We start from the raw sequence: 25,226 nt of genomic DNA, 5'->3' as shown, positions 1-25,226 counted from the left end.
CCGCAGGTACCTATGGGACAAAGGTTCAACACATACAGAATTTAAGTCCAAGAAGGACAGATGAATAAGAATGCTGCAGCAAAAAATACGCTTAAAAACAGTGAGCAGTGAGAACCACCAGCACCCAGATTATGGTTCCTAAATACCACTTTCCAATGAAAGGAACCAGGCCTCCTTGGAGAAGGGGCTGATTCTAGGACTGCGGCAGGAAAAACGCAAGATCATATAGACGCTCTGGGCTCATCTTCTACTCAAAGGTTTGAGCGATTACTAATCTATCTGCCCAAAAAGGGAGAAAGTTAAAAAAAAAAAAAAAAAGGTGTGGTGTGGGGATTGGGCATCTCAAAAAAACAAAAGAACTAACTGCAGGAGCTTCCAATGGCCAAAGGTAGAACAATCTGAACAGGAAAATAATGATGGTATTGGATTAGAACCCAAAGAATAAAATAAATAACCTATAACTCTATTCTGATAAAAACAAAGGATTGATAAATGGGGAGGGAGGGTACACCTCCCTTAAAGAAGGATTCCAAAGAATAGAAGTAGATATGACCCTTCCAGAAGGCAGGGGTAGGGCTTAATTTCCTTCCTTTTGAGTATGAGCTGCACTTAGTAACTTGCTTCCAAAGAATAGAGAATGGGAAAGAAAAAATACTAAGTTTAGAGTAGTGAAATCTGGCAGACAAAAACTTAACCACATTATCAAGGTTAGTATCACCAGTGATAAATCATGTTGGTATCATTATCCCCTGATAGGATTCAATTGATGAGAAGGGCACCTTACCTCTGTAGTATTCTTCCCCAAATCCATAACCTCAGTCTAAGCTTTAGAAAACATCTGACAAACACACATTGAAGGACATTCTAAAAAATATTTGGCCAGTACTCTTCAAAAATGTCAAGGCAATGAAAAGCAAGTAAAATCTGAAAAACTATAATAGATTGAAGGAGACTTGGGGGTATTATAAAATGTATGTGGTATCCTAGACTGGATCCTAAAACAGGAAAAAAAAAAAAAAAAGGACACTAGTGGAAAAACTGTTCTTAGCAGCATTGTGCCAATTTACTTCTGTAATTTAACAAATATACCATAGTTATGTAACATGTTATCAGGGGAAGCTGTATCATACGCATATGGGAACTCTATACTATCTTTGCAAATCTTTTGGTAAATCTAAAAGTATTGCAAAAGAAACCATTTATTTTTAGAATAGTTAAGATTTTCCAAATTTGGTGAGAGATATAAATCTAAAGATTCAAGAATCTGAGAACAAACCCAAGCAAGATAAACACAAAGGAAACCACACCTAGGTACGACATAGTCAAACTGCTAAAAACCAAAAAAAGGAAAAAATCTTGAAAGTAGCCAGTACAAAATGATATTACATGCAGGAGGAAAAAGATACAAATGACAACTGGTCTCTCATCAGAATAACACTTAATTGCTCATCAGAAATAATGGAGGCCCACGGGACGTCTGGGTGGCTCAGTCGGTTAAGCGTCTGCCTTCGGCTCAGGTCATGATCTCAGGGTCTTGGGATCGAGTCCCACATCAGGCTCCCTGCTCACCAGGGAGTCTGCTTCTCCCTCTCCCTCTGTCTCTTTCCCCTGCTCATGCTCTCTCTCTCAAATAAATAAATAAAATCTTTAAAAAAAAAAAAAGAAAGAAAGAAATAATGGAGGCCCAGAAAATAATGGAATGGTATCTTTTAAGTGTTAAATGAATTTGGGGGAGCACACTTGCCTCACATATATTAGTCCTAAAATATTATTTATTTTATAATAATTTGCTATGAAGTCCTTATTTTTGTACTTAGCAAAACAGCAGCCTATTTCTGCTTAAGTTACCCAAATTTCTGAATGAGCGGGGCCTGAACTAATTTCCACTTTATTCAAAATTGGTATTTCCTCTTATTTATTTTTAAATTTTTAATTCTATTTCAAAACAAATACATACTCTATTAACACTCTCCAAAATAACTGGCTCTTTCCCTCCTTAATAGAAATTCTCATGAATCATGGACACATTGACATAGCATGGAGCAGGTTTTCTACTCAAAGGTTTGAGCGATTACTAAACTGTCTGGCCCCTCAGAACTTTTCTTTCAGCTCCTCATTTTCATATCTCACCAGTTTGATAGAAATGGTTCATCAGTGCCTGAAACAGGTAATAAACAAAGTCGAAGTTATTTTTAAACAGCAGAAACAAGCCAATCAGATAAAATCACCTTTATCTCTGCTACAGTTTTGATCTCGGAGGTTAGGATATGCCAATATGCCTTCAGTCACTTTATTTGGTTTCTAGCATTTTAACTTTTGTTCATTTCTTTTTATTTTTGTTCTACTTTGAGTAAAAAAGCAGTGTTAAAACAACATTAAACTATATGTTTTAAATGAACAAGTACCAGGATATTCAGAGTTTAAATTCCCTGTGGAACCCTAATTCTAACAGCCTATACCCCCCTGTATAAATATATGCTACAATAGGGTCTTTCATTGCAAAACTCATACCTGGGAGGCAATGTCATTTATCACTGAGTAAATAATGCAAGATAACATACTGAAAAGGGGATTTTGCTTTAGTCCCTTAACTATAAATAAAAATATGTAGCACTTTGCAGGATTACCACATGTAGTATGATATTAACTTAAATACTAATATTTAAGCCAAACTGTAAATAAGATAAACTGTGGCCTCTGATCTCAAGTTTTAAATAGCCTCTCTTTTCTTTAAATTTACTGCTTTCATGAAGCATAGAAGGGTGACTGCATATAATTTGTGATCATGTAATGAAAGAACTATTGTGATATGTATATGTGGGGGAAAAAAAACACAACAACTGGAGTTAATGTTGTTGTGGGAATTATAGAACGTGCTTGCAATGAAGATCAGCGCAATGAAGCCAAGTCAGAACCAGAGTCAAAGGCCTTTTCCCGGATAAAGAAAGCAAATCACTGTCAGCTGTGGTTTGATTTATATACTATAACCAGTCAAGGGTGGGGGGCAGAGGTCTAAAATGTGAAAACTGAAAACAAAACTGATTTTACTCACATCGGTATATGACTAGCCTGAATTATGCTTGAACATGATGTGATATGATGGAATTCAGCCTCCCTGATGGCAGCCTGTGTTGATTTTGGCTCTTCTGATCCTATCTCAGCATCCACATGCCATTCCTCTTTGGTGCCTAATGTGTTTATGCTCACATTATCAGCAGGCATTGGGTTGCAAAGATCAGACTGGAAGTGATTTCACTATTTTCGAAGAGAAAAGAATTCATCCCTCTGATTGCTACTTGCTTGCAAAGTAGAGCTTGTTTCAGTTTTCTAAAGAGTGCCACTTAAGGGCGCCTAGGTGGCTCAGTCAGTTAAGCGGCTGCCTTCAGCTCAGGTCATGATCCCAGGGTCCTGGGATCGAGCCCCACATCGGGCTCCTTGCTCGGCAGGGAGCCTGCTTCTCCCTCTCCCTCTGCCTGCCGCTCCGCCTGCTTGTGGGGCTCGCTCTCTCACTCTCTCTCTCTCTCTGTCAAATAAATAAGTAAAATCTTTAAAAAAAAAAAAAAGTGTCACTTAAACTAAATTACAGCAGAGTAATGGCAAAAGGATTCCTGGGAGAACACATTACAGTTATAGAAAACAGGAAATTTCACTTTTCTACCCCTTTCTCAAGAAGTCATACTTGCCCCATGGCGGCTGACCAGCGAAGGCACTGGGAAGGTTATGTACCTGCTGAACTACAGGTCTGATTCCTCCTTAGATGTGTCTTTATCAACACTGTTCTGCTTCCTGGCACTATCAACAATTAAAGGTTTCATAAACTATAAAACAACTTATCTGTGTCAAAACCGTTAGATGTGTCAATCGAATACAACAAATAACTCATCAATCCTAACACAGCCTGCTGTGGGTACACCTCTCCAGAAGCTGACTTTGTCCTCACGGAATCCCTTTATCCTTCCCTCTTACCTCTTTGCCATCTTGTTTAAGGCACAAGACCTACTAACAACTCTCCATTATCCAGAGGCAAATAACTTGATTTGTTAGTTTTATGAAAAACTAAAAGCTAGTGAAAACATCTGTTAGAGATACTTTATCTAGAAGAAGAAATAACTGATACTTATTGAGTGCTTACTTACATATCTGAAACTCTCCTAATCCCCAGCAATGTTTTTTATTCTTACTATTCCCTTTTATAGATGAGGAAATGATGTTCAGAGAAGCTAAGTGTACAAGATTACCAAGATTTTTTTTAAAGATTTTATTTATTTGAGAGAGAGAGAGAATGTGTGCGTGAGCAGCGGGAGAGGCAGAGGGAGAGGGGAAGGGAGAAACAGACTCCCGGCTGAGCAGGGAACCCTATGTGGGGCTCGATTCCAGGACCCCGAGATCAGGACCTGAGCCGAAGGCAGACGCTTAAACGACTGAGCCACCCAGGTGCCCCTCAAGATTACCAAGATTTGAACTCAAGTAGTTGGACTTAAGAGTGTTCTTAACTGCTATCTCATGGCCTCTACCACATGGCAATGCTACAGAGTAACAAGACATGCTACCTTATATCAATGTCACGTGAACACCAGAGGCCCATCACAGACAACAGCAAAGGTGTGGGGGAAACTGAGGGCTGGGACAGGACTGTGGAGGGCGAATAATCTGATCAGGGAAGGGAGGAGTGGGCACAGACAATAGACCCTGTATCTCTGCCCAGCTCTTATCCCATTCTAATACTTAAAAGAAGAGAGAACTCCATGAAAATGAGAAATTAGTTAACAGATGATTTTGACAGGTAGGAGTTTTGAGATACAGCTCAAATTTTACAAGGTTTAGAGTAACTAAAACATCACACTTGTATTCTTTGCATACTTGTAATAAATAATGATTGTTTCTAAATATTAGATATGTTTAATTAAATAATTTTATCTTAAGTCCATTTCTTTATCACATTTTTATTCTTCTTCTGACCATGATTGCGGATTATATGACTCCCCCCATTACTCTGTCACTTAGTACTCATATTTACTGAGTGTTGATTAGAGTAAGAAGCTGAATTTCCTAGGCTGGACGCCATTTCACCGATGCCGTCACTAGGGCTGCTGAGTCCCTGCTCACTCAACTCGGACCACATCATTGCTCCACCCCAGTAATGCCCCACCGTGCATTCGCGAATTCCCATCCATTTCCCCTTCTAACCACCCTCCGTCTGCTACCGGGCAGCAGTTACCTGGGTCACAGCACCATTCCTCTTCGGCAGCGCCCATTCCCAACCCCAGGTTCACTCCATACCTTTGCTCTCCACTCCTGCCCCTGCCATGGACCACTGCCACCTCTCCTTCCTTCCCACATCTATGCCTCCACTTCTCAGCTGACGGGAGCCTTTAAAGCTACTCAGATTCTCCTGTAGCAAAAACAAACAAACAAACAAAAAACCAAAACTCTAGTAACAGCAAAATGTGCTTTCCTGTCCTTGGCCCAACAGCTACCATTCTAGCTTTTGCCATTGTTTTGCTATCAAACTTTTCCAGCCAACAGTTCATACCCTCTTCTATTTTATGATCACACATTTCTTACAATTGAAATCTGGTATCTGACCACACCACTTCACTAAAAGCTTATTTTTAAACATTTACAGTGACTTCCTTCTTGCCAAATCTAGCTTGACCTCAGTTCTTCTTTTCCTTGACTCTCTGTGGCATCTGTCACTACTAATCTCCCATCACCTCTGATGACTCCTGGGAGACTGTACAGTCTACACCACCTCTTACATATCTGCCCCCAGACAATGGACGTCCCCCAAAGCCCAATCCGGGGCCCTCTTCTCATTCTGGAGTCTGTCTTGTGCTCACATGTCCAGTACTCGACTAATCTCCTTATGGAAAGGGCTCAGTTCCTGACCTCCAGCAGTCCCTGTCACCTGTCTCCAAGGCAATGCATCTCAAACTCTCTGTGGTGAAGGGCTAGTTATTTTTTCCCGTTACAGGGCAACACTTTTGTAAAACATCATCAAAACAAATCACAAAAAGAAGAAAAGTAAAAAAACATACAAAATACAAGCCCGATTATTTTATTATCGGATTTAATGTAAGCACAATAAGAATAAACCATAACAAGGGAAAAATAATTACTATAATAGTTTATAAATGATTACTCTCTATTTTTGTACTTATCTCCTTGTGGACTAACCACAGTGTGTGGTAACACTGGCTGGCAGACCCGTCCTCAGGGAGCACGGCTCTGGAGGCCTGCAGGGCATCCGACTGACCCCCATCACTCGCTAACACACACCGGCTTCCCGATTTCTGTCTGTTAGGGCAGCATCACCGTCCACTAGGTCTAAAAGTTCTGTCTCATCTTGACTCCTCCCACCTTTGTAATTCTACCCAATCAATTATGAACCTTTAAATTCTATTCCTTCAAATTCTTTCTTTTATCCAGTTCTTCTCCACATTGCCTGCAACAACCCGGATCCAGAAACCAAGACCACGTAGTTGAAACTACGATACAACAACCTTCTAAATGAGTCTCCCTGGGTGATGAGCAGTCATTAGTGCTATTTACAAACATTTCCAGTTCTTCTTCCCAGGTCCCTAACCCTCAAACATGGAAGGATGGCAATTTCTGGAAGCCTGTGATTGCTTAATATTTAACTGCTAGTACACGACCTTCCAGAGTGCTCTCTCCTCTCTCTTAAGGCAAACAAATATGAGATGGTGGCTAGGTGGCTATTCTATCAGCCTGAGCACCTCTGAATGATTATAAGTAGAGCACCCAGTTGAGCTGTGACAGACAGGCAGCATAAGCAGGAAACATACATCTACTTTTTTAAAGCCACAAAGGTTTTAGAGCTGTTTGTTATTATGCTAACTTAACCTATTCTGTCTGAAACACTCTGTACCAAGCCTCTCCTCTCTCCAAAACCATACTTAACAAGACTGATTCCTGGAAGCACAAATTTAATGTCATGTCTCTGCTAAAAACAAAACAAAACACTTCGAATGAATTTCTATTGTTTAAAGAAAAATGCAAACTCCTTAGCATTCAAAACTCTTACTATTTTTTCAGTCTCATCCTACCAGACCAACCTCCCATTTCCTGACTTTGTTAGGCTCACTTCCAGCCACTTACCAACCCAGGCCCCCAAAAAGGAACACTTCCCCTCTCTCTTCTAAGGTAAAAATCAATTCTATCCACTCCACCAAACTTTTCTCCACAGTTCTAACAGCTAACGCTGAATACTAAGTGCTGGGCTTTGTTCTAAGCACTTCTTATGTATTAACTCATTTACTCCTCAAGTAACTCTATGAGATGAGGACTATTATTATTAAATTCATTTTGCAGATGAGGAAACTAAAACATAGGGATTAAAGAACTTGTTCAAAACCACACAGCAAATAAATGATGAAGCCAGATGAACCCAGTAGCCTGTCCTCTTACCACTGCCCTCTACTGCTTCTAGGACACTCCGTCTCCCCTTCCACTGAACTTCCATTGCACTCTGTAGATCTTTCTGGTACATAATCTTGTGCCCTGCATGACAAGTCACTATTTGATATATGCAGGCTTTATCTACTAAGGTAGACTATAAACTCCTGGACTGCAGGGAGCCACTTTACCATTCTTTGTATCATTCAACAAAAAAATGCTGCTGAAAGAACCCTTTTGTGGTAAGTACAACTCCAGTGGATAGAATGTCTGTTAATCATGTTTATTTTCTGTATTTGATGATGCTTTGACATCTTGGAGCCTTGCTGATCCCAGACAGATAACCCCTACTGGGGCCAGCTAATATACAAACCAACCAATCCAGAGCTCACAGCCCCAACCACCTCCTTTAATCCTCAAACACCAAGCCAATATTCCCGCACCCCAATTCCTCCCAGGGCAAGATACCAAGGACTAGGGACCACCCCTACAGCCCAGAGCCCTCCAAAATCACTCAAACTAGCCAGTCCTAAGTCTGCTTACTTTGGCCTGCCTTGTCATCCCCCAGAAACCACAATAAAGGCTCATGCCCATGCTTTCCCCTTGCTCCTTCTGCCTCCTGACCAACCCTGGTGCTTCCTTGCTGGTGTGCCCCCTCCTCTTGGGAACTGTAAATAATAAACTCTTCTTTGAGGGCAGTTTGTCTCCATGTCTGTCACCTGATTAAAACAAATCCTGGGTACATATTAAAATAAGACTATCATCCTAGCAGGAGGTCCTTGGAAATGCAAACTACCTTCTTGGTATCAGGGAGAATCATTATGGCTCTTTCTTGATTTCATCAATCTCTACTGGTGTTGGAAAAGAAGGATTTTCAGGGGAATGGGGGAGATATAAGATGAATCACAGATAGAATATGGTGAGCTTCGTGTTTAGCACAAGGAAGACAGAAGCCCCAATTGTTAACTGTCTTTCAGTTACAATTTTAGCAGTTACTGTCTTAGCACTGAATTGGTTACTGTCATTGTAAAAACTCCAAGTCTTTAAATGACCCTGCTTTTGTTAGCCTTTTTCTATTTTTTCCATAAGGATTCACAGTAAAATCCTGAATCCCAAAAGGGTCTGAAGATAACTATAGGGACAACAAGGAAAGGTGAAAGCTAAGGCAAGCGTAGCCAATCTGCAGCCAGTCTTGGGAAAAATAAAATTCCAGGAAAGGAGTGGGTAGAGGCAGTTCTGAGAGGAGAGAAAACCAGGATGAGCCCCGGAAATCAGCCACCAGGAAAAGAGCATGAAGATCCTACCTGGATTTGAGAAGCAGTGTTAGGAACAAAAACCAGGGGGTTTCCTAACACTCTCTCCTGGACAAAACTAGGCACTATGAATAAATGCTTAATAGACACTTGTTGAATGGATATCTCAATCATATAAAATTGAATATGGTTTTATGACATTCATGAAGATTTAGATATAGTCCACTTTGTCACCCTAGTAACTTAAACTCTTTTTTCATGTCCTTTACTGTATCTCCCTTGAGACAAATATACTGCTTTTCTCCTATAGCATAAGGTGGTACAATTTTTCAAAGTGCTCTGATACTCCAGTGTTTCCATGGAGTATCTGCACATTCAGCCATGAGCTTCTGAAAAAAATGCCAGAGAAACTCCCATTCCACAAACACTCCACGTTTCAGGGGTTCCAGGGAACAAAATGTGGAAGAGGTCTAGACTATGGCTGGCCAGGAAAATGCCATTCACCCAAAACTTCCCTAGAATGTGCTGGTCCCAAGCAAGCATCATGAATCTAGAATGCCTTGGAGAGAGTAGGGAGACCAGTCTTTCCCCTTCAGAGATTCACTCAATTCAGAACTCCTCTGGACTATTCAGAAATCTTTGAGAAAGTATTGGACCTTTATACACTAGTATGAGCAACAATTAGCAACTGCATCTAACATCTACTGGGTGCTTGCTATGAGACAGGCGAGGCATATTAACTACATTTCATTTACTTCTCACTACCCAGTGAGGGAGGTCTATATCATCTCCATTTTACAGATGAGTAAGTTAAAGCCTAGAGAGGTTAAGATACTTCCCTAAGTTCACCATTATTAGATGGCAGAACTGAAATTTAGATTCATATGGTCTGGCTCGACCCTAGCTACTGCCTCAAGTACAGTCCAAGTCTAGACCAAAAATGCCCATTTAAAGCACAGCAAAGCGCATTATATTCTAAACCCATAAGTTGAATGAGACCAGCAACACTGAAAAAGCTCAAGAACTATCCCCGTATCCCCATACAAGCATGGACACCCACTATCACCAGAGGCTTCCCCACCACTCTTAAACGACACCATATTCTGCTGCTACTATTTTACAGGTCCTTTCATTTTAAGGAGTGACAAAATCTTCCACATACACCAAATGGAAAGTAAATTTAAATCCTGATCTAATAAAACTTAATAAAATTGCATTATAGTAAACAACACTACATGTTTGTATTCTATTTAAGATAAAATCATGTATTCATATAATAATGTAACATTCCATAAATCCTTGAATAGGCAAGATACTGTCCAGAAATCATTCTTACCCTCAGACACTGGACAAGATAATCCTGGAACTGGAAGATGGTGGAAAGGTATATAAGGATGGAAAATTAGAACACAAACTCATGTTTTAGGGCTCCTCAGCTGGCAGGGGTACCAGCTTTGTCGACACGTGCTTCTTTCACGTAAACTTCCCCCCCGCCCCCCGCCCCCCCGAACAAGACAAGCTCTGAACAGCTGGGAGAGCCGTCATGACACACTACCTGAGTCTTCTCTTCCAACCTCAGTTCTTTCATCTGATTCTCACATGACAAAGTTTCTAGAACCTTCATATCTCAGTTCACACTCAAATTCACTCACTGTCCTCACTGCAGAATTTGAGTAAAATGGTTGAAATCAGGTATGACTTCAGCAGATGCAAAAGGTACGGCTATTACTCCATGAAGTGCTTTGCATACCACAGGCCCTAGATAAATAACTATTGAACACTTCTGTGGATATAATTCAGTCAATACAGCCTTTAAAAATAAAAAGAACCAGCTTAATATTTAATATTTAAAGATGAGGGTTTAATCAGACCACCCAGGAATTTGTGCTGGGATAAAAGTTAACAAAACTTTTCGAACTCCGTTAAGAGAATGTAATTTATTATTGTCTATAAATATTCATATACTGGGAAACAGGATCTGGATTAATAGAGCTGGGTTACAGAGTTCAGTCGGGTAAAAATAAAGAAATCGGAAAAGAAAATATAGACAAAAATATCAGCTTTTTCAGTAAGATTTCCTCTTCTAGAATTGTTGAAAAACACTATTTTTAAATAGAAGTTATTTTGGAAACTCAGTTCTTAAAGAGGTATTATGAAAACAGTTTCTTTCTTAATGAATGTTCTGCTATGGAAAAAAAGTCACTGCTCCAGCTCATAGGAAAATATATTTTACTACCGAAAAGAGATGACAGATACAGACTTCTTGAATCCATGATAACAAAGGACTCAAAATCCAGTTCCCACTCACTGCAGGAGTCTCCTCTACAATACACCTAGAGAGTCATCCAGTAACTGTTTTAAAGACCCCGGGTATTTTAAAGTATTGTTTAAGAAAAAAACAAACAGCAAAACAACCCATATGCCCATCAAATGCTGAATGGACAAATAAAATGTGACATATCCACACACCGGAATATTACATGGTCATGAAAAGGAATGAAGTATGATATATACTATAATGTGGATGAACCTTGCAGACATCATGCTAAGTGAAAGGAAGACACAGAAGGCCACATATTACACCAGCATATCTATACAAAATGTCCACATTAGGCAAAACCACGGGACAGAAGTGGTTGCCAGGGGCTGAGAAAAGGGTAGAATGGGGAGTGACTGCCAATGGCTCCTCTTGGAATGATGACAGCACCCGAAAATTAGACAGAGGGGGTGGCTGCACAACTCTGTGAGTATACTAAAAACCACTGAGTTATAGTTTTAAAGGGTGTTTTATGGTATGTAAATTATATCTCAATAAAGCTATTTTTTTTTAAAGATTTATTTATTTATTTATTTGAGAGAGAGAGAGAGAGAGAGACAGCAAGAAAGGGAACACAAGCAGGGGGAGTGGGAGAGGGAGAAGCAGGCTTCCTGCCAAGCAGGGAGCCCGATGCGGGGCTCGATCCCAGGACCCTGGGATCATGACCCGAGCCGGAGGCAGACACTTAACAACTGAGCCACCCAGGGGCCCCAATAAAGCTATTTTTTAAGTAGGCTCTACACCCAACGTGGGGGCTTAAACTCACAACCCTGAGATTGAGTCGCATGCTCTACCCACTGAGCCAGTCCCGTGCCCCAAAGCTATTATTTTTAAAAGTGGCAAAAAAGAACAGCAAACCATTTACACAAAGTTTTACAGTGGTTTTTCTTACCTGTGTCCTACTAAAGATAGAAAATCTCACATAACTTATAACAAAAGACTCAGTAAAAACAATGATATTAGCAAGGATTATTTTAAGCTTAGTATTTTAAAAGGGCTATTTAAAAGAGAAGCACAGGGGCGCCTGGGTGGCTCAGTCGTTAAGCGTCTGCCTTCGGCTCAGGTCATGATCCCAGGGTGCTGGGATCAGGCCCCGCATCGGGCTCCTCGCTCTGCGGGAAGCCTGCTTCTCCCTCTCCCACTCCTCCTGCTTGTGTTCCCTCTCTCGCTGTGTCTCTCTCTGTCAAATAAATAAATAAAATCTTTAAAAAAAATTTAAAAAATAGAAGCACATTGATTTGAATAGGAATTTTTAGTTAAAGAACTATGCTATGCCAAGTACACATCTCCCAACATGGCATGGCATTTCAACCTTAGAATTTATTTTGTGTATTTTTTTTTTTTAATTTTTAACAATTAGCCAACATATAGTACATCAGTAGTTTCAGATATAGTGTTCAGTAATTTATCAGTTTCATATAACACCCAATGCTCATCACATCATGTGCCCTCCTTAATGCCTATCACCCAATTACGCCATCCCCCCACCCACCTCTTGTATATTATTTTAAAGACTATTTCAAAAAGTGTAAGCTCTGAGTATCTCCCAAACTTCAGTCAAATATATGTAACACCTTCAGTATTTTTGCCATCTTCATACCATCATCTTACTATTTTTTAAATACTTTTTCTCCAATCCACTTTGCCATTGACTCACCTTTTATAAAATCCAATGAAATCATGGGTTTGAATGGCTATTTTGCATTTTCCCACATATATTAAAAGAGATACATAACTACTAAAATTCGAAAGATGCTTATCCATGTACCACTTTAAATCATCTTGCATACAAATCAAGAAAACACTGGTTAAAAAAAATCAGCTGAGCCTGGTAACATATCTATATCTACACTTTATAAAAAGTGATAAAGAAATCAGAATGTTCAGGAAGCCACTTCACAGCAAAATTTAGGACTGTCCTACTCTATAAAGGCATATTATCAGTGGGAACCACGGGGCTGGCATTTAGCCAAGAAAAAGTATTTGAGAATAACACTGGAATGGATGGTAGAGAAAAATGACAGGCAATAGGTCTCCATAAGGGAAGCAGCTGAAAGAACAAGGATGCTAGGTCTTCTCTTCAAGTTCTTGGGTATGGGGTGGTACAGTCCAGGTGCTACTGCCATGCTCTGCTTGTCAAACAGAGCTGAACTTGGCAGAAGGCCAACTGCCTAATGGACAGGTGGGCAAGGCTTTTTATTGATTTTGCTTCCTTCCTGCCAACTAGTACTAAAAGCCTGCAGAAGGGCCCATTTCAAAAGTAGTACCTTAGGGCAGAGAGGGGGGCTGGGATCTACCACACCTGTTCCTCCCATCTAAAAGAAATATGGGTTAGATTTCATTTTGAAATATTAGTACCGTGGGTGCTTTGAAACAGCTTCCTAAGAGCAGCTTACTCCCATTCCTGATGGAGGATGTCATGATGATAACGCACCCACACCCCTCCAAAAAAACCACACTGAAGACACTGAAATATTTAATCGCGTTTTTTTTACTTCCTTTTCTCACTGCAAAGGGGGACTACCTCTTTTTGTAGTTATCTATCCTAAATAGGTGAAACAATCACATGCCACTGCCTTTATTCTTATCCACTTCAAGAAGCATTAACTGAATCTTGGGTAGTGAAGCACAGAAAAAGACAGTAACGGGAGGCTCTCTCCAAAGAGAACTGGGGGGAGTGGGGGGTGGGGGGAAGGGGGGAAAGGGAGAGAGACAGAGAGAGAGAAATGCTTCTTGCCCCAATTCCTGGTCTTGAATCATTTTCCTGGACGCTAGAAAAAACAATTTTTTATATAATTCTATGCAGGAAAAAAAAATCGTAAGTCATTTTAGGTAAATCTCCTCTTTCCCCTCACAGTGAACTTAGGGTACTAACCTGTAGGCTCACTGACATAGTATTTTCTTAACACTCTTGATGCCTTTTAGGCTTCTAGCACGTGGCTTGGAGACTGTGAAAAGATAGACTTTTCCAATATTTTCTCAATTTAGTTCATTCCTTTTCTGTGTGAAGTTTTAATATGTAGCCCCATAAATGTAAACATAGGCTTCATTAGGATTATTCAGAAAACATGAATTATAGAACAACTAATTTTTAAATCTGACTGGTTTTGTGTTATAATGTTACACTGTCAAACTGGTCTTTTAGGGGCATTTTTAACCTAGGAAGAATACTCATGATTTCTAGAATTTTATCCCAAGCATGTCCAGTGGATATTAAACATTCAGGTAGCTTCATTACTAGCAATTAAGATTCATATCTGTGAGTATCTTCAGAAACTCAGGAAAACATCTGTATCTCAGGGTAAAATTGTAATCCGATAAAGAGTTTCTCAAAATGTGGTCTGAAGCTCATGTGCCTAAGAATGAACCAGTGAGGGGCAGGTGAGGGGGGGTGGTGCTTGTTAAAAATACAGATTCTTGGGGGCACCTGGGTGGTTCAGTCAGTTAAGCGTCAAATTCTTGATGATCTCAGGGTCATCGGATCAAGCCCTGCATTAGGCTCCTCGCTGGGTGTGGAGCCTGCTTAAGATTCTCTCTCTCTCTCCCTCTGCCCCTTCCCCCCTCAAAAAAAGAAAAAAAAAGAAAAGTCTACTTAAAAAAAAAATACAGACTCTCAGACACTGTGTCAGATGTTTTAAATCAGAATCTCCAGTGACAGGGACCAATAATCCACATTTTAAATAAGACGTCTAGGTAATTCTACTCTAATGCTTCTGAACCATTTAGCTACTTGAACTCTTGCTATCAAAAAGCCATGAAAACAGGATTCCCACAGGTCATTGCCTACACAAAGTACAAAAAGAAAATCAAGGGATAAATATTTAAAATGAAAAAGGAGGCAAAGTGAACAGTTGTCTTCCATTATGGTCTGGGAGAATTTAGATTCCAGTGTAAACTGCAGCCATGAACAGCAAGTATTCTCCACCAACAGGCCTGTTAGATCTATAGTGTAGATACCAGTATCTCTTCTGCCCTTCAACTTGAAACACAGCATACTCTGTAAAAAGAACTTCATCCCTAAATAAAGATTAAAGGATGTTCCAGCATGCAATGCATTTTCACTCATTCTTTCTCAACACTGTGACTTTGACACCACAATTAGGCAAAGTCGTTCTCAACCACTTTGAGTTACCTGAGCCAGTGGTTTTCAAACTTGAAATGAATCATCTGAAGATCTTGTTAAAATACCAACTAATGGGCTCTAAGAATTTGCATTTCTAACAAGTTCCAGGTGATACTGACGCTGCTGGTCTAGCGACCAGACTTTGAGAACCAGTGGTTTAAGCTAATTCTGGTCTCCTCCCAACCAGCACTATTTAGAATTCACTGTGAAGTTCAATGATGTTGGGTAAAATAAATAAATAAATAAAAGGCTCCATCTGGCAAATGCTCTAACCACTTTCTATAGGGCTTCTTGTGTAGGACTCGGCTCAGCATCTTCAAGAAATTCCCATCATTCAAAACTTGCAGTATGAGTGAAAAGTTTGTCCCTTCTTGGCAACTGCAGAGATGAACACCCTTCCCATCCCTCTCCTGGCCTCTGTCTGACCCTACTGTCCCCACTTCCTACCCAGCATGAACAACCTTTCTGTCCTCTATAGGAAACCATACTTCCTACAGCAGGAAAGCTGTAGGAAGGGCAAGAGGTCCCTCTGTTCCTGTCTTAGGAAACAACATTTCCTTTAGCCAGAAATCAAGATGGGCTCCCTCCATTTAGTGATTTATTTGGTGACTGTCACAGGGCTATAGCTACAGACAATTCTGGTGAGGAGTACTGTGTCTAAAGGCAAAATCAGGCAAAATTAGATTCTCTAGAAATATTGGCAACATTCAGATCTCATTATCTACATTCTGGTTCTCCATGGGAATAAATATATGAGATTTCTCCATTGAGAGATAGGTCTAGAATTTACACACTACATATGGGTGCCCCATTCTCTATAAATAGCTTTCAAATCCATCTCATTAAGGTTTAAAATATACTCCTGGCATCAGGTTCTAAGTGGTAAACTGAACATGTATGCAGTTCATCCTTCCCAAGAAAAGAGATTTCAACTAATTCCTAGAAATTGAATAGTATTTGGGAGCAAGATAAGAAAATGCATTTGATACAGCTTCAGTATCTTTAGAAGATCTTCAGGATCTCCATTACCTTTTCAACTTGAACACACAACTGAACATACGTAATTGGGGCCCATGTTAAAATTAATTAGGAAGATTTAAAAGTAAGGTTAAGCAGTTTATTTTTCTTTGAGACTCTGATATATACTTAAGGAAATAGAATAAACCTGGAGAACAATACAGAACAACACCAACAGGGAAATGTGTTTTTAAAGTGTTAGCCATAAGCTGGTTAAATGTTGCAAATACTGCGTAACATTAACAATTTACCAAGAAGTGTGAAAAATATGATTTTCTTAAATTACTGTAAGAACATGACTAAACACAACATAACCATTGTATTTCCAGAACCTAAAACACTCTCTTTATTAGAAAAGTCTTTAAGCCATGTGCACAATCAAAATGATTTGTTATGAACAATAGTCAAAGTCCTTGGGCATACATGTGCTCCAGTGTGACCCCTGAAGAATCCTGTATCTGTCCAAGTACTGAGTGTGGTTGCAGACTGAGCACAAAAATTGTTTAGTGTCATCTGCCACTAGAGAACAATGGATGGGACGTAATGCTGTTGCTTTTTAAAGCGCAACTTCTGTGATAAAATGTTGTCTTCTGGCATGCTTTTGTATTTAGGACGAATGTCTGTTTTTGTGGTTTGGAGAGAACAATTCATTTCTCCTTTGAGGTGCTAGATCCTACACACCAAAACAGATCAAATCCTTATGAAAAACTGGTTATCATTTTTTATTGAGGTAACAGATTAATCTTTTTCTTGGAAATCCTCATATTTAAGTATGGAAATAAGGTCATAAAATATCATTGTTAATCACCAGTAGGGGATTTAGCCATCATAAGACATTCCTTAATAGAGCTACTTATTATTCTTTATCAAATATAGTATAACATATTGATCAAATAGATCAGCATCCACAAAAAATAATTCATGTAAGAATCAAGTAAAAATGTCAAGGCTTTTAATGCCACCTATTTACTTCCTATTTTGCAATGACAAAACCTACATCAGCTTATATCTGTAGATTAAGATTTTTTTTTTAATGCCTTGTGAAAGAGGTGGAAGTTAGTGCCCACTCTTTCTTGATGAATAATGCAAGGTAAGCTCATTAAATAAAGTAAAAAAAAAGAAAAGTTCCAGTGAAGTATGGATTTATTGAACACAGGAAAAAGCAAAGGCATATTCTACAAGTAGTTTATGGTCTGGCTTACTGAGTCCACTGTAATTACTTCTCATCAACACTATACATACATATAGTTACAGTTTAAAAATAAATATGAAATAATAAGGAGCAAAAGAGAAGACAATGGGGGTGGGGGAAGGCAAGGGAAAAGAACATCTCTAAGAGGTTGTAAGATTTAAGGATATGTTGACACTTCCGCCAAAGAGCAGACTTCATAATGAAATGCCCAAATGCAAAAGAAATACCCTGAAAATAGGTCACACAGCACAGAACCAGGGCCTTTTGAAAAGTAATATATTTAGAGGTAGAGGACCACAAAATCAGATCAAGAAAATATGGAAAAGGAAACAAAAAAAGAACTCCTCACCTAAAAAAAAATACTACAAAAACCAAGCTGGATAAATTCCACAACTTCAAAATATTACAGAAGGGAGGTACAAGATCTGGGAATTCATACTGTTAGAAAAAGAGATGAGAAACACTTAATGGATAGAGTAAGGAAACAAACATCCAGAAAGTCTTAGTTCTGTTCTCATTGCAGAAACTCAGGCTGTTCCCCGGCTGCTTTCCCAGCTTGCTCCATCACTATACGCTGGCTATTTTCCCTCTCCCAAAATTACCTACTCAGTGCCAACAACCTTTGCCTTCACTCCACTCAGCAAACCAATGGTCCGTTCTTGACATTTTCATTACTTGGAACAGCTCCATCACTGAAATACTTCATTTCCATAATCTAATATCAGAGCATGCCCTCCTGTTCTTCCTACTTTCTCTTGCTTACTCACCAACTCTTACTACATTGAAACTCCAGTCCCTCGACTTTTCCATTATCTTCAATGCATCTGCTCCCTCTGGCTCTAGGGCAGAAGTTACAGTTGGGGGATGATTTTGCCCCTCAGAGGACATTTGGCAATGTCTGGAGACATTTTTGATTGTTGCAACTGCAGGGGTTGGCTACTGGCATCTGGTAGGTAGAGGCCACGGATGCTAAACATCCTACCATGCACAGGACAGCTCCTATGAGGGAGAATTATAAATGTTTCTTAAGTTGAGAATCTCTGTTTTGTGGCCTTCTTTGGATAACATGATTCATTTCTTCAATCACTCTTAGAACATTTTAACCTCAATTCTCTTGCTCTTTCGTCCTTCTGACACCTGTTCTATAAAACCTAACTTTAAACCAACTGAATCACCCAAGTTTTCTACTTCTAAACTCAGTGTACTGAACTCAATCAAAGCTAAAAAAAAAAAAAAAAAAATTATTACATAAATAAGTATCACATGACCATTCCAAAGGCAGATGCTACATATTCAAGATTCCAACCTCAACGGGACCCCCAGCATTACCAGGCGGGCAACCTTTCGTGTCTCTCTCTAGTTACCCCCTCAACTCCTGTTCTTTCCCCTCAGTGACTATTCCAAACTTCTACCTCTCCCCTCAATCCTCACCTCACCACGTCAGCACTCAATATCAGCAAATTTACCTGCTTCACTTAAGAAATTTTGCCACCATCAGACAAGAACTTGCACATATTCCCTCCCCATCCCATAAACTTATTCATATCTATCCCCACCCTTCCCCAAGCCATCCCTCCCAGGAAGGTGGAGTAAGTGTCCTTCCTGTCTCAGCACTCCCTCACCATGGCCTGCACTCTATCATCTCTCACTGACCTCTGGGACCCTGCTTCATCAATCATCTATGCCTTCCCTCAACTTCTTCCTCTTTCTCAGCCCTTTTCCCCTCAGAAATAAGTGATTGTTCCAATCTCTTCTTAGGGGGAAAAACCACAACTGAACAAAAACCCTACCTTACTTCCATATCTTTCTCCAACTCTTCTCTCCCCACACAGCCAAATTCCTTAAAAGAACTGTCTTCACTCCCTATCCCCATCACTCCATATCCCTTCCAGTCCACTGGGCACACCCCTCCCATGCCACTAAAACTCCACAGTGGAAGCAAATGACTCCCTATATGTCAACTTCAGTAGGTTCTTCCAGTCCTGAATTTTGGAGCATTAACGTACATGACCATATCCTCCTTAAAATTCTCTCTTCTTTTGGTATTTGTGATAGCACTCCATCTCTTCCTACTGATTTGGTGCTTCCTTCTCCCCCTTCCTAGATGCTAGTGTACCCTCCAGCTCTAGCTTCAATTTTTCTCACGTCTATGCAATCCATGCTCTAGTTACTTTGAACGCATACACCCAGTCCCGACCTCTTCTAAGTTTTCCTAGTGAATGACACCACCATCTACTCAAGTTACCCAAATACCCCAGATTTCTTACTCTCACCCACATATAAACGATTGCAAAGTCCTATTGATTTAACCTACGTATCACTTGGATCCATCATATCAGTTCATTTTCTTGGCAACCTATCCAATTCCGGGCATTCTCTCTCACCTAAAACATATATAAGAATATTAAGTACCTACGAGTAAAAAAAGGGAGTCTCCTCTTACAAGTAAGGATGCTACACAAACACAATGAGGTATGATTCAAAAGAACATAGAACACTGGATTTCTTTTTTAAAAATGGATTCTGCTTGAATATATGCAAGTCATTTCATCATCACAGGCTTCAGATTCCTGACTGCTGAGTGAAGGATATAAGAGAAATACCTAAGGGCCCTTTCTATCCTTAACATCCATTCTATAGTTTGATTTCTGCCAGACATTACTCAGACAGTTCACACCTCCAAATATGCACCATACTTGCTACACACGCAAAACATGATCAGGGCAAAAGAAATAGGCTGAGATGTCTCTCCTTTGCTGCCAAAATCTATCAAGCATATCCCAATTCCCATCAGTTTCAAAAAGTAAACCTTCAACTGCAAGTGTCAAAGAAATAAAATGTAAGCAAAGGAAAGGCCAAGAAAAATTATAGTGAAATTGATTATGTATCTAAAAATGCTATCTCAAGATAATTTCTTCAGGAATCAAGCAATACAGAGTAATGAGTTAGCAACAAAATAAATGTGCCATAAACCATTCTGACAGTCAGTAACAACATTATAAACAAAAAGTTCTTTGGGCGCCTGGGTGGCTCAGTTGGTTAAGCGACTGCCTTCGGCTCAGGTCATGATCCCAGAGTCCTAGGATCGAGTCCCACATCGGGCTCCCAGCTCGGCAGGGAGCCTGCTTCTCCCTCTGACCCTATCCCCTCTCATGCTGTTTCCCTCTCTCTCTCTCAAATAAATAAATAAATAAAATCTTTAAAAAAAAAAAAAGCTCTTTTTACCCACAGAAAAAGAGTGTGGGAATTGTGCAATACCAAACACCAACACAATATATATGCAATATGAGATCTTAAAACGTTTCAGGATCTGCTTTTTCAAAGACAGGCTCTCAGAGAAAGATAATATGAACTAAGCTGTGAAAATGCAGTTTGAATGCCATTCAAATGTTATCACCCCAGCCAAATGAGAAGTTTCCTGTCACCCTTTTGACAATTTGGGTTCAGATGCTCTTCCATTGCCTACTAAGCTCGGAAGTAATGTTCTATTTTAAAAATGATATAAAAAGAGAGGGTAGAGGAAGAATGTGGCAGGCAAAACAATTTACATTGCAAAACTGATACTGAGCCAAGTGTCAACACCAAATATAGGATAAATCAACTCTGGAGCCACCCAGCCTGGGTTCAAATTCTAATTTCATACCAGCCTTGTAAATTTTAACAATTCAATTAATTTAAGTTCTCTGTGCCTAGCTTCTTCATCTGTAAAAGAGAACGCTGTAGTACCTACCTCACAGGTAAAGTGCTTGGAATAATGCCTGGCATACTGTAAACACTACAGAAATACTAGGTAATGTTATCATGATTATTATTTTCCTTACTATACTGAGACTAAATGTTAAGTGAGAAGAACAACCACACTGTAATACAGGCTCAAGCTCTGGTTTAAAATTGTTTCCAGGTATTTTGTTCACTGTTCAGTAACAACTGTTATTTCAATTGGTATTTCCATCCCCATCCTCTAGAAACTCACAAATCAAATCACCAAGTATTAAGTTCATACCATATGAAATGAGTATATAGAAGCATAATTCAATATGCATCAAAAGTATAGCATATGCTATATATATACAATAGAATGTTATTCAGCCATAAAAAGGAATGAAATTCTAATCTATGCTCTCACATGGATGAACTCTACTACAACAAAGATGAACCTTGAAAATACACTAAATGAAATAGATACAAAAGGAGAGTGCACGACTCCACCTACAATAGGCAAATTCAGAAAATCAGAAAGTAGAACAGAGGTTACCAGAGGCTGGGGCGTGGGAGGAGGGGAATGGGGGATTGCTTTTTATTGGGTGCAGAGCTTCTGTTCGGAATGATGAAAAAATTCTGGAAATGGATAATGGCGATTAACGATGTGCTTAATGCAATGAAGTATATGCTTAAAAAGGGTTAAAATAGTAAATTTTATATTATGAGTATTTTATTACAATCAAAAAATATCTTTTACAAATACAACCTATATTTTCAACAGCAACTTTCAACAGGAGCATCAGCCTTAATGGTACTAAAATTAAAAAAAAAGATCACTTATTTTCAAGTTCCTGACGATGGACAACAAAGGAGTCAATATCAACCCTTAGCTGGACTTGGTTTAAAACACATGCTTGAAAATTGGTACATATTTCGCAAATTCAAAAAGGAGTATTATTTCATTTTGCTGATAGTCAATTTTTTTAGCTCGTTGAAGAGAAAAAAAAGAGGATTATACTGAGAAAATACCTTTATATGTGGCCAATGCATAATGGTAGTTTTATGAGGAGGTATCTACCCACACAGAATTATAACACGAGTGCACCAGTACACCTGTGCAGGGCACCATAAATGGATGTGTAAATCTACCGGTGTTCAATTCAAAAGCAGAGGGGGTTCCCATATATGGGTAAACCATAATGTAAACCACTGAAATATCCCCCAAATTCAAAGCAGAAATTAAAAGCCTATTATTTTGAAACATATAGTAACACGAAATATTTGAAGTCTCCATTCCAAACACCACAACCAAAAGGCATATTGCATTTCAAAGACACAACAAAAATAAATTTAATAAATTAGCATTTTCCTAGAATGGCTAAGGTGAAGGTACTCTAGTTGGGATAATTTAATTCTCCAGTAAACTCATAAATACCATATATCAAATATCACTCAAGGAATAATACATAAGGCCAAAACCAGACTAACAATATTAGCAAACACTTACATGGCTCTTCCAATACGCCTGATTTGTTCTAAGCTCTTTACAGACACTAACTCACTTGATCCTCACAACAATCTTCTGAGAAAAGTACTCTTATTATTTACATTTTACAAATGAGGAACTGAGGTGTAGAGGGGTCAACTACCTTGTCTGGGCTCACTGAGCTGCTAGTAAGTGGTAGAGCTAGGACCTGAATAATGGAAGTGTGGTTCCCCAAACCCTGCTTTTAATCACTACGGTTTACTATCTCCTGGTGACACTGAGGAATGGAATACATAAAAATACAGACAAACTCAAAAGGCAAAACAACTTGTGCAGTTAAATATAATAAAAGCTCTGAGGAAATCACTGTATCACAACACAGGACAGTAAGTGATACTTAGAATGACTGCTCTGAGACATAAGAAAAGGTTAAAATATGTCAGTATACTTAGTGTTTAAGAAAGCAAGGAATTTTTTAGGGCATTTAAAATTGTTCTATACAAAACAATCAGTATGATTTCCATTTCTAAAAGGGTAAAACTTTCAACAATCTAGAATTACACATTCCCTGAGGGGTCCAAAAAGGGTTGTACTGAGCAATCTTGCTTGCCTCTTATCTCATTCTTAAAGATAAGGATAGTGTGTGTGGGGGGGGGAGGATCATAAATTAAGCTTTCCAGGTGTTTTTGTTTTTGTTTTTGTTTTTTTAAAAGATTTTATTTATTTATTTGACAGAGAGAGAGAGAGGGAACACAAGCAGGGGGAGTGGGAGAAGGAGAAGCAGGCTTCCCGTGGAGCAGGGAGCCCGATGCGGGGCTCGATCCCAGGACCCTGGGATCATGACCTGAGCCGAAGGCAGACGCTTAACGACTGAGCCACCCAGGCACCCCGCTTTCCAGGTGTTTTAATTCCAGGTATATAACAACTTAATACTAAAGATATTACAAATCATTTAGATTGATCAGAGAATAAACTCATCATTTAGATTGATGAGAGAATTAAACTCATAGAATTATGTGTGAGTATTGTGAAAAGCCTAGAATGTGATCGTTTATAGAGTTATTAAAAAAAAAAAAAAGGGAAGAAAAGGTATAGGCTCTGAAGTCATACATAGACCTGAACTTAAAGCCTAGCCCCACCATTTAGTAACCATAAGTTTTTGGCAAGTTATCTTCACATACCCGAACCTCAGTTTCCTTCTCTGTGTAAATTGAGGATAAAAATTCCTAACTCACAAGGTTGTTGTGTGAGCTAAGAAGAAAATAAATGCAAAGTATCAAACACGGTCCCTGAGATGCAGCAGATGGCTAACAATGAGCGACTATTATTCCCTAGTCTTATTCTACTTTGTCCCCCTAGTATTAGAAGAATCTAATCTTACCAATTAGCAAGTCATAGGCAGGCTTCTCAAAATTACATGAAGATACGCTCTACTACTCAAAAATGGAACATAAAGTACAAAAAAATACAAAACCAAACCATCAACGGATCAAAGATTTCAGAATCCTGCCTTTCCTCCCATATCTATCCTGGTTGGTTTTGTAATAACCCATATTACTTTATCAACAAGATGAACTTTATTTTTTTTTTTTTTTTTTTTTGCTGTCTAAACATTCCTAGCGGGGTTCTGTTGCTTATTTATTTTGACGGCTAACTTTGCAAAGGTACTTGTTACCACTGCTTGAAAACCAAAAAGAAAGCTAGGAACAAGGAACATTTTAATGAAATGCTGTAGCAGTTCCATCCATCTCAACAGTTGATTGGATCCTATGTATATCATTTATTATCACAATAGATTTTCACATTACTACGCCACTTCCTTACTCAACAAATACATGCATTAAGGAGCAAAACTCTGTCAGTACGAATGCTCTTTAGGGACACCAAAACTCAAAGCTTGGTGCTCTCAGTAAGGATCCTAGGGGCGGGGGGTGGGAAGTAGACGGTTGGAGGAGCAGGGAAGGTGCCTGGGTTTCAGGGCAAGTGGAAATTAAGAGAATCGTAAACTGAATCTCCTTAAACGAGCCTGGATATGAGTCTAGCGGGGCAAGGAGTGGAGAGGGGCGGGCGAAGTGGGCCTGGAGGCAAGAGAGGAAGAAGGAGGCAAATGCAGGCTTTAGAAGGGTCTATGCCACGGGGGGAGAGGAAAGTCATCGCCCATCGGCACCGCGAGAGCTGAGGCGGAGAGAAGTGGCCGCTCAGCCTAAGTCCCCAGGACAGGTTCAGCCTCAGGAGTCTGCGAGGACTGAAGGAATGGGGACCCCACCGAAGAAAGATGAGGACTGAGGAGGGTTCCCGGTCGCCTTCAATGGGAAGCTGCTGTGCCAGCCGCCATCGCGGCGCCAAAGAAGAGGAAGGCATGGACCCAACAGGGAGCGCACAGGTTACCTGTCTTAGCCGCCTGCCCACCGGTCTCCACTTCCGCAGACTCCGGGTTACCACGGGCTACCCGGGCCCCGCCTAGTGACGTCATCCAAGCGCGCCTGGACCGCAGTCGGTCCGGCCCGCCCCCTCCGGAAGAGCTGGGCGGAGTCGCCGGGGGGAGGTCTGCGCAGGCGCGGAGCTGCGGTCGGAGAGCGTGGGCCGACAGGGATGGCTTGGTTTGGGGGTTGTAGGGTTACCCTGTTACCCAGTTATTTCTAATTACAAAATCTTATAGGCATTTAAGAAAAAAAGTTACTGAATTAACAACAGTGCACTTTTTATTCCTTATTTTACCC

The 25,226-nt window shown here is 39.8% G+C and overlaps 1 protein-coding gene across 11 annotated transcripts in view; it reads right to left on the bottom strand.

Moving 5' to 3' along the window:
• Positions 1-24,970, bottom strand: part of AOPEP (aminopeptidase O (putative)) — a 337,732-nt gene extending 312,762 nt beyond the window's left edge. For 10 of the 11 annotated variants that reach the window (XR_004297944.1, XR_004297945.1, XM_032392877.1 and 7 more), the window contains exon 1: positions 24,895-24,967. The gene's annotated coding sequence lies outside the window, so the exon portion shown is untranslated. Of the gene's footprint in view, positions 1-5,280; positions 5,393-24,894 lie in introns of all 11 variants that reach the window. The other variant, XM_032392876.1, reaches the window with a different exon arrangement.
• Positions 24,971-25,226: the final 256 nt, after the last annotated feature.

The sequence above is a fragment of the Phoca vitulina genome, unplaced genomic scaffold (genome assembly GCF_004348235.1).
Source record: "Phoca vitulina isolate PV1807 unplaced genomic scaffold, GSC_HSeal_1.0 scaffold70, whole genome shotgun sequence".
NCBI lineage: Eukaryota > Metazoa > Chordata > Mammalia > Carnivora > Phocidae > Phoca > Phoca vitulina.
The sequence above is the reverse complement of the archived record's forward strand: the minus strand, read 5'-3'. Positions and strand labels throughout refer to the sequence as shown.